Source organism: Megascapheus bottae, chromosome Y (genome assembly GCF_031878675.1).
Source record: "Megascapheus bottae isolate mThoBot1 chromosome Y, mThoBot2.hap1, whole genome shotgun sequence".
In the NCBI taxonomy this organism is placed as follows: Eukaryota; Metazoa; Chordata; class Mammalia; order Rodentia; family Geomyidae; genus Megascapheus; species Megascapheus bottae.
The window spans coordinates 10,972,368-10,981,819 of NC_143548.1; positions in this window are offsets into that span (position 1 = coordinate 10,972,368).

Here is a 9,452-nt window from a genome sequence, read left to right on the forward strand (position 1 = left end):
TTTTGGGGGTGGGTGGTGGTAGTACTGGGGGGGGGTTGTATTTTGCGAGGTTGGTGTGATACTGTTGTGCCATGCCGCCAGCCCTGTTTTTCACTGGTTATTTATAGGATAGGAGCTTGCTTCCCACCTGCTTGGGGGCCTACCTGAGCCCACCTCCCATCCTTGCCAGGCTCACAGATGCACATCTCCCCCAGCCAGCCTCCCTTCCATGGAGATGGGGGTCTTTCAGACTTTTCTTCCAGGGCCGGCCTGGCATTGCTACCATCCTCCTGATTAACCTCCCTTGTATTCTGGGATGACAGGTGTGTGTCACTGTGCCCAGCTATGGGTTGAGAAGGTTGAGTGGGGGGAGTTATATTTTCTGCCCGGGCTGGAATTGAGCCAGCATCTGCCTGGTCTCAGCCTCTCAAGTAGCTGGGATTACAGGCGTGCACCACTGTCTCTACTCTCTCATCTTGCTGCAGGCAACATGTTTCCTTCACTGAGGGTCAATCCATGTGCAACCTTCACACATCTATGGTCCTTCCTTCCTTCCTTCCTTCCACCCTCCCTCTTTCCCTCCCTCCCTCCCCTGGTACTGGGGCTTGAACACAGGACTCTAGGCACTGTCCCTTAGTTTTTTTGCTCAAGGCTGGTCCTCTACTACTTGAGACATAGCTCCACTTCTAGCTCTTTGGTGGTTAATTGGAATAAGGAGACTCAAAGTCTTTTCTACTCAGGCTGGCTTTGAACTGTGATCCTTAGATCTCAGCCTACTGAACAGATAATAACAGGCATGAGCTGCTAGGGCTCAGCTCCCCCCGCTTTTTTTTTTGCATATTCTTGTAGTAAAGTCTGAGGAATGGATGGAGGAAGGGGGGTGGGGGCGGAGAGACAAACTCTCAACAGCTTTCTAACTCAAAGCAGTCATCTTTTATTTTCAGGTCAAGCCTCTCCTAATCACTAGTGCACTTGGGGGAGCCTCTGGGGTGCAAGAAGGACTCCAAGTGTTTCAGATATCCAAAAGCCTGGGCTTTGGAGCATGGTTCAGATGGGAGAGCGTCCCCTAACAAGTGCCCTGGGTTCAAGCCCTAGTACAAAGGAGGTGAGCATTGCCACTGAGACCAATTGTAAACGGGACAGTTGCTTGATTTAAATGAGGTAATGCAGTCTACAGGCAAAGGACAAATCGGGACTCCTCTCTCACACCCAGTACTGAAGTGCACCTCCAAACATCAAAGCAGTTCCCAGGGGACAGGGAGGTAGCTAGCCAGGCTGCCCACTGCCTTTCTGTTGCTCCAGGGGGCAGGTGGTCTCTGAAAAGCTGGAACTGCAGGCGGGAACTCCTGTGCCCACCCTGCATCACTAGAACCACCCATGTCTGCCTTCCAGAGCCTGCGGGGAGCTGCAGCTGCTGCTTTGTTTTTTGTTTTTGTTTTCAGGTAGAAAAGAGTTTACTGGGGTCCTCCCACAAGATGGAGGCGTGCGGAAACAGAGGGGAAGGAAAAAGAGAATAAGAGCCTGTAGTTGCCCTTGTACAACATTTCCATCCTGATCTCACCCTTCCTGCCCATGAGTCTGAGCAGCCTAATGCTGGCCTCTGAGATGGGCACATGGTGCTGTCCGAGGTGCTGAATGCCCCGAGAGCCCGTTGCCTTCAAGGGGCTTGGGGACGCTCTGTGTAAATGCTCCCCTTCACCCACGCCAGGGCTTTGAAGACATTTGGTGGCTGGTGGCCACTGCCACAGGTTCAAGCCTTGGGGTCAACCCTACACTGGTCTCAGGCTGCTGGGTACTTGTGTAGAATGGGCCAGCTTTCCCTGCCTGGCGGCGATGAGCTGTGGTCATGTTCTGGATGGAAAGTGGCTTTGAGGATGCAGCCCTAGATGGACCAATACACCCTCACCCCAGCCTGCGGACGTGATGTCTGCATGCTCCTTTCCTTGTACCGTCACACAGGAGTCTTCAGCTCCCTAGAGTCCACAGGGCCAAGACCAGGCCCTGCCCTGGACTGAGGTCCAGGGATGGGAAAGTAGGAGAGTCTTCCTGAACACAAAGGCTTCTATGTTCCATGATGCAAAGATATCACTAGAGCTGGTAGTGTTACATTTTGAGATAAAGACAGCATCAAGCCTAGAGGAAAAAACGACTCCAATAAGCTTCACCTACAGTTATTTGGTGGCAGTGGTGGTTTCCAGAGAGGAAACTCGGAAGGTGACAAGTCAGGTGTGGCTGGAGCTTCAGATTTTCTTTTCTTTTCTTTCTGTATTGGGGGCTTGAACTTAGGAGAAGCCTCAGCATCGCTCCTTTTCTGCTCAAGACTGGCACTCTACCACCTTGTGCCACACGCTCCAATTCTAGCTTTCTGCTGGTTAATTGGGGTATCATGGACTATCCTGTCCCGTGCTGGTCTCCAACTGTGATCCTCGGGTCTCATCATCCTGAGTAATTAGGCCAAAAGGCATGAGCCAAAGCCCCTGGCAGAGCTTGATTTTTCCACATGGGACTGGTTCGCAGACTTTCTGGCTCAGGGCACAGGAGCTGAGGAGTTCCAGCAATCTCTGTCTAGAGTCTATAGACAGAGGCGATCGAATGCAAGGCAGGGCACAGAATTAGTTCTCTGGGATAAGGAAAACTGGAGCCCCTGAGCCTGAACTCCCAAACCAGAGTCCTCACTCCTTCTCCCGAACCTTCCTGTGCCATGATGGTGATAGGAAAATGATGCATGGGAAGAGATGTCTGGCCCCAATCCGGACTTAACACTTGATTTTGTTGCAATCTGTAATACAAAAGGTGATGAGGGGTCCTTGCCTCACGTCCAGTCCCGTCGACTAATCTCAGCTCCACAGCACTGACCACCCCCTTTCACCATGTGGTCAGGTGACCACCACCAACGACCAGTGGGCAGCTTAACTGCCAACCTGCTGAGCCTCCGGACATTCTAAACCAACTGCCCGAGTGACAGTTGCATAGCTAATGAGCTGGGTTTGGCTTGGGCTGCAGGGAGGAGGAGCAGATAGAAGATGAGGGAGCAGGGAAAAGGGGTCGGCGGGGCTGGGGCTCCCGGCCTGGGTCAGATTTACTGACTGAGCAGCTGAGAAGCGCCTGGCAGAGAACAGACCGAGGCTGCGTGGCTCTAAGTGTGTACCTACCAGCCCGTGTCCTTCCTCCCCCAGATGCGGCTCAGCTGTGCCAGCTGCAGTCATCCTGGGGCTGGGCATGGATGGGGGGCCGGGGGGTCCTCTGCTCAGAGCCTGTGGTGAAGTTATTGAAGGCAGCTTCTTTCAGCTGTCTCTGGGGTGTCTGGCCCAGACGCACCATTTCGATGTCTCAGAGTTTGAGCTGGACACAGGCCCTGGGCTGCCTTCACCCCAGGTTTCCTGCTGGTGGACCTAGCTTGTCATGTTTGAGGGGCTTGCTTATGAAACAAGGACAACTGTTGAGTCATGGGTGGCTGAGGTCCAGACTCCATTTCTGCTCTCTAATTCCCTGGCTGCCTTGGGGGCTGTGGGATCACTGGGCTTAGGAAGTGGGGGTGTCTTTGGCATTGTGGTGCAAACTCAAAGCCTTCAAGAAGCTGCCTGGAGGGGCACACGGCCCCTCCTGGGGGAGGTGGCAGTGCAGTGGCTGAGCCCAGGGTGGCACCTGGTGGCTTGGCTGGGTGGCACTCAGATGGCACAGGGCCCTGGGGAAGGGGCTGCATCCTGGGCCCTCATTCTCTCTCACTGCGATACAGAACTGTTCCTAGGGTCTTAGGTTGGGAAGCTTAATATAGTAAGGCAGGTAGAGTCTGGGGACAAGGACTGGGCCTTGCTAAGGGCACACCAGGACCCAGGCCTGCAGAAGTGAGCCAGGCTGGGCGGTGGGTGGGGAGGAGGAACCTGGGTGGTTACAAGTCATGGAAGAGGAAAGGTGACTCTTCCAGGCTTCACAGTTCTGTAAGAGGAGTAGCTGCATGGTCTCCCCCTGTAGTTCCTGGCTTTTGTGCCAGGACATTGCCCAGTGACCCAGCATGGCATGGAGGCAGGTGACCCAGAGTCACACTGCTAAAGGGACAGTGGGGTCTGCTTTTGTTGTTAGTGCCACGTTTCCCTCAGTGTGTTTGCTGTGAGGTGAAAGACATTCAGGACATCCAATGTTCAGGTCTCCAGACCTGTGACTAGACGCTTGCTCTCAGCCTCAACTACTCAGGAAACTCCAGTTGTCTGAGCCCTGCAACCTGAGGCCACAGTCGCCCCATCCCCACAGCTGTCTCTCCGGCAGCTGCTTTTTATAATCCATGCAGTTCTGCCTCTGTTTATGGGTTTTTCTCATGATATATCTTAACCCCTTACCCCAAAGAAAAGGTTTTCACAGTTATCCACAGCGAGTGAGTGCTATTTAATATAAGATATGTAAGAACATATGGACATACTCATAACCTTACCTATAGAACAAACCTGTACAAAACAAACTCAGTGGACGCAACTGGAGGCTGGAAGTCTTTTACAAGGCCTGGGGCGCAAACATCAGGTAGCTCTGAGCTCAAGAACCACAGAGCTCACCGTCCCCACAGGTGACCATACAGGAATCTGCAGCACAAGACACAGGCGTGGGGCAGTGGGGAAGACACAGGGATTGAGGAGGACGCGGGGCTGGCTGATGAGGCTCTGGAAGGTGACCTTGGGCCCTGACCTTCACTTGAGCTCTGGCTTGGGGGTGTCCGAGGCCTGCTTGTGCCCTCTGCTGTCAGTGGACAGAATGCCACAGTGTCCCCCGGGGGGGGGGGAGTGGGGAGATGAAAGGGGGCCGGGGAGGGGGGATTTCAGAGACCCCTGCAGCAGGAGGCTGATGATGGGGGTATGGATCTGTGCCCCGTCCCCCCTGCCCCCCACTTTCTAGGAGCATCCCACCCGAGTGCACGGGTTAAGTGTGGCCACGCCTGGAGGCCATGTTTCTGTCCCTGAGGGATTCTCCTTCCACCCTTCCCACTCCACCGGCCTGGCTTTTCAACTAGACGGCAGTGGGAGGATTTGTGCAGCGTCCTTCATGCTGTGCCCCCCACGACCCCCGTGCCCTCTGCGGGGGGGGGGTCGTGGCTGCCAGCGCTCCTTCCTGCCCGTGGGCTGGTTTCGGAGGAGGGCAGGGGTGGGGAGCACACAGCCTCCCGCCCCACCCCAGCCCATTTCCTCCTCTTGTTCTTCTTCATCTCTTCTTACTTCATCGATCCCTGCTCCTGGGTTGAGGACGAGTTTTGAGAAATAGAAGTTTCTTGGGACTGTGCTCACAAGTGCCAGGCAGAGAGCAATTGTGCATAAGCAGAGAGTAAGCATGCACGTCCAGAGGATCCCCCCACCCCAGTTCCCAAGAGCCCTTGAGTGTGGGGGGCCCCCCGCAGTAGGGCAGGGCCCAGCAGTTGGGATTCCCAGCCCAGCTCCCTGCCTGGTACAGCAAGGGATTTGAGCAGGGTTCAGCTGGGTAAGCTGGGGTTAGAGAGCGGGAGAGGCTGAAAAAGCAGGGGATGGGGGAGTGGGGAGACATGTGGATAGGCGTGCCACCAATGGCCTCTGCTACCTGGATAAGTGGGCTGGCAGCCAGAAATGTGGGAAGCGGGGATGGGGAATTGGTGCAAGCCAGCTTAGAAATATGAACCAAGGACTAAGAGCAAATGGCAGGGGGGTAACATAGAAGATTGCTGCTTTGTCTCTGAGGGGAGCCCTTCAGTGCCCAGGAGCCTTCATGACGATGGGGTGCCTGTGGGAAAGGCAGGGCAGAGTCAGGGTGGATGGGGGAGAGCTTGGGCTCTGGCTTCTCCTGACCTCAGGACTCTAACGTGTCCTCACCTCCTCCCCTGGGGCCACTGTCTCTTCACCTCTACAGCCAGGGAGGTGTGCGGAGGGGGGGTGTCTCTGAACCCTGCCTTTTCCCCAGTGCCCCAGCTTCACAACTGTGGCCTGGAAGGGGGTGCCCTTGACTTCTGGCTTACTCCCAGAGGCCATCACTGTCTCCATGGCGACATATACACACACCACCGCCCCACCCTCCCATCTTCAGTGTTCAGGAATTCCAGGGCAGAGATCCCTCTCCCCCAGATCCCTGACTGCTATACTTGTCTCAGCAAGCTTATCAGACATCTCCCTGGTTGGACCTGGAGAGCCCTGGGTTCAAACGGGATCCAGTGGGCCTCCATCTCAGGGAGTCAGGGCACGGTGGGTCTTCCCTGGTGGCTGCTGGGGGGGGGGAGGGAGGGTGGGCTGGCCTGAGTGAGGACAGGCACTGTACAGGGGACAGGGCCAACTGTCCTGGGGCAAAAGGGACCTCAGAACAGAGCCAGAGGCCAGAGGTCCGCACTCAAGACAGTGAGGACTTGAGTCCCACTTCCCTTGTTTATGTTAACATTTAATTTAGGAAGTCAAATCGCAGTCTTCCATGCAAATACACACACCTCATTTCAAGTGGGCGCCAATGGCTTCCTCTCTTCCCCTCATCGGCGACTGGCAGAAAGATGAGGCCACACCCTTCTGGTTCCAGGGTAACTATTTTTTATTTTCGTCTTGGATTAGCATAAATCAGTTGTACAAAGGGGTGGAGCCCCATCTGCTGGGGCTGGGAACGTCCTGGGTGTGTGTGTGGGGGGGGGGGGTTCTCCTTTTGAAAATTCTCTTTTGTTGGTTTCTTCTCTCCCACTTTCCATTTCCTCATGGTAATTAGTACGACCTGAGGAGAGGTGGAGCTGCTGCCCGCTGGCTCTGATCCAATGCTGTACACTCAAAAAATCTTCATGGACAGGCGCACAGCGCTGGAATGCCACAACAACTCCCTGAGGCCAGTCCTCGGGCCTCCTTGGAGACACCTGGGGTGTGTGTGGGGGTCCCTAGCATGAGTCTGTCAAGTTGGCGGAGATATTTGATTCAATCTGAGTCGGACAGGAACTTGTCCCCTCACTCCCTCCCCCAATGTACCCCAGTGCCTTTTCAGTGAGGTGTCACAAGACACCTGGAAGTCTAGGAGACTTTGCAAAGGGCTCTGATGGCTTCTTAAGCTTCTGGTGGCTGCGCAGGATGGTGCCAGGATCTGCCTGGCCCTGGGCAGGCCTTCTGACAACATCCCAACCACGCAAACTTTCTCCCCTCTAGAGTTGCTTCCAGAGGCAAGGTGGTGTGCAGGAGGGGAGAGGGGGGAGTCTGAAAGAAGTGGGGAGCATGGAGCCAACCCAAACTCCTGAGCCATGGGCTCTGCCATTTTCCCGAGAAGGGACTCTGCACTGAAGGCCCAGGAGAATCCATCCCTCTGCCCCCTCCATCAGCACCTTTCCATTTTGAATGTTCTAGGTGTGATTTTCCTGACTCCAGGGATTTCCCAGCCTCCCCAAGGGGCCAGTGGTACAGTGGCTTGGAAGGCATACCTTTTCCAGAACAAGCACACACACAACACTGCTATAATAAATCTGCGTGAGTCCAATGAGGAAACTCTAGATGAACCATTAGGGCCGGTTAATGGGGAGTCGTGGCCTCCTGGTGTGCCAACACCACAGCACGTGCAGCTCTGTGCTGACTCCCAATCTGAGTGGCCACCTGGGCAGGTAGAGGAAGCCCTGCGATGCGATAGGCAGAACGTGCTGCCCCTCCCTGCTGGCCTCCTCCCTGGGCCTCACTCAGTCCCTGGACCCTGCAGGGCCAGGGGGAAGGGGAAGGGTCTCATGACTCTTTGAGGACCATCCAGGATCTGCTGTCTGTCTCCAAACACCGGCTCCATGGACTGTTTTGGGCGACTGTAACAGACTACCTGAATCTTGACACTCCACACACCGGGGTGGATTTAGCCAGCGCTCACTCTTGAGCCTCAGTGTGGTGGCCATAGCATCTACTTGGATTTGGCTGCACCACCACCTGGGTAGCCTGGGGGTATCACCTCGGATAGGGCTCCCCACAAGGGAAAGATCACAGGGAAGATTCGGGGCCCAGGCTTGCTAAAGCAGTCCTCTCTCAGGGGAACTTAACTGGGGGCTCTCAGAAAACCACATTTACCCACTGGGAAAACCCAGCAAACCCAGTAACCTAACTGCTTTCCACCTCTTAAAGGGACCACTACCTCTCCCGATCCACACTGGAGACCAAGTTTCCAATGGACGTGTAGTTGATACCTTGTACCCTACACAAATAGGAAGAAGCTATGTGCACCTTGGCTCTTTATAAAACACATCTAGGGGAATGCCCAACTCAAGACAGGTGTGTGAGGGTCTCTAGGGAGATGGAGACCAAAGAGGAGGAGCAGGCTGGGGAGAGGGTGCAGAGCCAGAAGGACCCTCCTCCCGGGGAAGGCTTGGCCTTTTCTGCAGAGGAGGGTGACATCTGTGGGCAGAGAGTGGGTGTGTAAGTCTCCTCCAGGAATGAACTCCCCTGGACCCCCACACTGGGCCAGCCTTTGGAGGGAGCAGGGAGGGTAGAGGACTACAGGAACATGGATGCAAAAGCCCCAGCCCCTCAGCCTGGCCCCATCCTGAGGGGTGGGAAGAGGTGTGGATGGGTCTGGAGCCCCGTCCCTTGCCCCACCCCAGCCCCAGCTCCCTTTCCACATCCCACTGGAGCAGGGGAAGTTAAAAAGAAGGCTCTCAGGGGCGCTTCACATTTTCTTCTGCAATGAATGACTCATCCTCTCTATCCTGACAAAATCTGGCTTGGCTTATGCCTTTTCGACAAAGAATAAAAAGCATTCATCTGGGGCAAAAGCTAAAACTCTGTGCGGCTTACTAGACTCCAGTTGTGACTATACAGAAAAGAATGCAGCTAAATGACAGGGTGGCCAATGAAGTTTCGTTCATTGGTTTGCCAACACCGGAAATAACACAGATAAGGCCTGCGAGCCAACCCCTTGGCACGAGCGGGGGTGGCCGCTGTGTCCCGCTCTCTTGGTGTGCTCTCTCAGATTTTTTACATAGAGGAAAGTGTTTTAGATAACAGTGCCAAGAAGCCAGCCAGGTCCCCTCAGGGCTCAACCCAGAGAAATCTCGGTCATTCTCAGATGGTGCCCCGTCCACTGTGCCCTCTGCCTGCCAAGGGGGGCCTGCCCTCCCACACACTTACCAGAACTGACCCCCCAGAAGGTGATCAAGGCCCCCCCCACCTTGTCCATCACACTCAGGGCCAAATCTCCTGTGCAGTTCAAAATGTCCTAGTGTCCCACACAGCATCTCTGCCACACCTGAGGTCGCGCACACAGTGGTCCCATGAGCCCACGGCCCCGTCTGCCAAGTGAGGCTTTAGAGCTCCTAGGAATGGAGTCTGTCCCAGACTGTGTCCTCGGGGTACACTTCCCTGTGTGGAGATCACCTCCCTGTCACCTTCTCATCCGCACTGTGCTCACAGACACCCCAGTTTTGCTGAGTTTGGGGATACACCAAGAAGAAAGAGAAGCAGTGGAGAGAATGTGCAGCCACTGTGAGCCCCTTCCTCCCCTACCCTCCTCACTTTTCCTCCCACCCCTCCTATCTGTGA